Source organism: Myotis nattereri (genome assembly GCF_964212035.1).
Source record: "Myotis nattereri genome assembly, chromosome: 9".
In the NCBI taxonomy this organism is placed as follows: Eukaryota; Metazoa; Chordata; class Mammalia; order Chiroptera; family Vespertilionidae; genus Myotis; species Myotis nattereri.
In genome coordinates this window covers 81,245,978-81,249,113 of record NC_138084.1, presented here as the reverse complement: position 1 = coordinate 81,249,113, position 3,136 = coordinate 81,245,978, and the positions used below count along the sequence as shown (strand labels likewise).

The 3,136-nt window shown below is 44.3% G+C and overlaps 1 pseudogene across 1 annotated transcript; it reads right to left on the bottom strand.

Annotated features, from left to right (window-relative positions):
- Nucleotides 1-2,112: 2,112 nt before the first annotated feature.
- LOC308525582 (zona pellucida sperm-binding protein 3-like) lies at nucleotides 2,113-2,758 on the bottom strand (annotated as a pseudogene). The gene has a single exon. The product of its transcript is annotated as a zona pellucida sperm-binding protein 3-like (transcript).
- Nucleotides 2,759-3,136: the final 378 nt, after the last annotated feature.

Genomic DNA, 3,136 nt, shown 5'->3' with positions numbered 1-3,136 from the left:
ATTTAAAAAATATATTTTTTTTATTGATTTCAGGGAAAAAGAGAAAGAGAGAGATAGAGAGATAGAGAGAGAGAAACATTAATGACTAGAGAGAATCATTGATCAGCTATCTCCTACACAGCAACCTGGGCATGTGCCCTAACCGGGAATTGAACCATGACCTTCTGGTTCCTAAGTTGACACTCAACCACTGAGCCACTCCTGCTGGGCTTTATTGCCATTTTAATTCTGTATATCTATGTTTTACTATTTCTTCTTCTCATTGCAGCAGACCCTTTAGCATTTCTTGTAGTGCTAGTTTTGTGATGATAAACTCCTTTAGCCTTTTATTATTTGGGAAGCCCTTTATTTCACCATCTATTTTGAATGATAGCCTTGCCTGATATAGTAATCTTGGTTTCAGATCTTTGCTTTTCATTACCTTGAATAATTCATGCCATTCCCTTCTGGCCTGTAGAGTTTCTGATGAGAAATCAGCTAACAGCCTTATGGGAGCTCCTTTGTAGGTAACAGTTTGCTTTTCTCTTGCTGCCTTTAAGATTCTCTCTGTCTTTAATTTTTGTCAATTTAATTATGATGTGTCTGGGTGTGGGCCTGTTTGGGTTCTTCTTGCTTGGGACTTTCTGTGCTTTCTGAACTTGTGTAACTTTTTCCTTCACCAGGTTTGGGAAGTTTTCTGCCATTATTTCTTCAAACACATTCTCTATCCCTTGTCAGTTTCTTCTCCTTTTGGCACTCCTATTATACAAATATTGTTACATTTCATGTTGTCCCACAGCTCCCTTAAGCTGTCTTGTTTTTTTTTTTTTTTTAAATATATTTTATTGATTTTTCACAGAGAGGAAGGGAGAGAGATAGAAAGTTAGAAACATCGATGAGAGAGAAACATGGATCAGCTGCCTCCTGCACACCTCCCACTGGGGATGTGCCCGCAACCCAGGTACATGCCCTTGACCGGAATCGAACCCGGGACCCTTCAGTCCGCAGGCCGACGCTCCATCCACTGAGCCAAACCAGTTTCGGCAGCTGTCTTGTTTTTTAATTGTTTTTTTTTCTTTTCTTTTTGGCTCTCTGATTGAGTGATTCTTTCAACCTTGTCTTCTAATTCACTGATCTGATCCTCAGCTTCCCCTAATCTGCTGTATATTCCTTCCAATGTGTTCTTTATTAGTGCTATGTCATTCTTCATAATTCCTATATTTTGTCTCATGCTATTGAGCATCTTTGCCATCATTATTCTAAATTCTATCTTTGACTCATTTCTCTCCATTTCATTTAGTTCTTCTTCTGGAGAATTCTCTTGTTCTTTCATTTGGGGGTTGCTCTTTTGTCTCCCCATTTTGGCTGCCTGTTTGGGTTTGTGACTATGTATTAGGTAAATCTGCTACACCTCTCAATCTCCAGTGCAGGAGGGTGTCAAATGCTGTTTCTAACTAATTAGAACAGGCAAAGACTCAAAGCCTCCAGAGACCCGCCTCTGCCTGCAGACTCATTGATTTCAGTCTTTTTTTTTAAAAAAAAAATACATTTCTTGATTGATATCAGAGAGAAAGTGAGAGAGGGGGGAGAGATAGAAGCATCAATGATGAGAATCATTGATTGGCTGCCTCCAGCAGGTCCCCCACTGGGGATGGAGCCCGCAACCCAGGCATGTGCCCATGGCCGGAATCGAACCTGGGACCCCCCAGTCCACAGGCCAACGCTCTATCCCCTGAGCCAAAAAAACCAGGGCAGTCTTTTTTTAAAAATATACTTTATTGTTGAAAGTATTACATATGTCTCCCTATTACCTCCATTGACCCCCTCCAGCCTGCCTCCATCCTCACCCCAGGTCCTCACTGCCTCATTGTCTGTGTCCATGGGCCATGCATATATGCATACAAGGTCTTTTGTTGATTAGCTCCCACCCACCCACCCTCCCTTGCCTTCCCTCTGAGATTCCACACTCTTCTATGCTTCCATGTCTCTGGATCCACAGTTTATTTTGTTACTTAGGTTCCACATATGAATGAATCATGTGATACTTGTCTTTCTCTGACTGACTTATTTCACTTAGCATGATACTCTACAGGTCCCTCTATACTGTATCAAATGGTAAGAGATCCTTCTTTTTTACTGCTGCATAGTATTCCATGAGATAAATGTACCACAGCTTTTTATTTTTTTGCTGCCAGTGTGAACTTCAGCCTGGAGGTGGGCTATATCTCCCAGCTGGAAGGTGGGGGACCTCTTCTTAGAGCTCCAGTTATCCTCCATCAGGTACAGGGAGAAAACCAGCTTCTCCTCCGAAAACACTATGGTCCTGAAGGGCACCCAGGTGGGCAGGATGGCATGGCTGCTCACATTGCCCTGCCTGGGGAAGCGGCATTCTATGGGCACCTCCACGTGGTTAGTCCTCACGATGGACAGATTTCCAACAGGGCGGGGGTTGTGCAGCAGGAAGGTGCTGTACACAAAGGCATCCTCTGTCACCTGCAGGCTGTTGCCACACTCATATAGCCCAACCTCAAACCTGACCACATCATCGATGTCCATAGAGACCAGGGGCTCACAGTCCTCGGGGCCCAGGATGAGGTCTGCAGGCCTGATGAGCTTCCCGGTGCCAAAAAGGTCTTTGCTGACAGTGACCACGAGCTGGGCCTCCAGACACTTCACCACAATGCGGGGAGGTCCCTCTCTGCCATATGGACTGGGAGTAGCACAGCTCCATGCCTCCCCAGAGCAGAAAGCAGATGAAGAGCCCATAGCTCAGCGCCATGACACCTATAGGCACTCCCTCTAGTAACTCACCACAGCTTTTTTTTTTTTTTTTAAACAGAACTCTTTTTTTTTTTTAATATATTTTATTGATTTTTTACAGAGAGGAAGGGAGAGGGATAGAAAGTCAGAAACATCGATGAGAGAGACACATCGACCAGCTGCCTCCTGCACACCCCACACTGGGGATATGCCTGCAACCAAGGCACATGCCCCTGACCGGAATCGAACCTGGGACCCCTCAGTCCGCAGGCCGACGCTCTATCCACTGAGCCAAACCGGTTACGGCCACCACAGCTTTTTTTTTTTTTTTTTTTAAATATATTTTATTGATTTTTTACAGAGAGGAAGGGAGAGAGATAGAGAGTCAGAAACATCG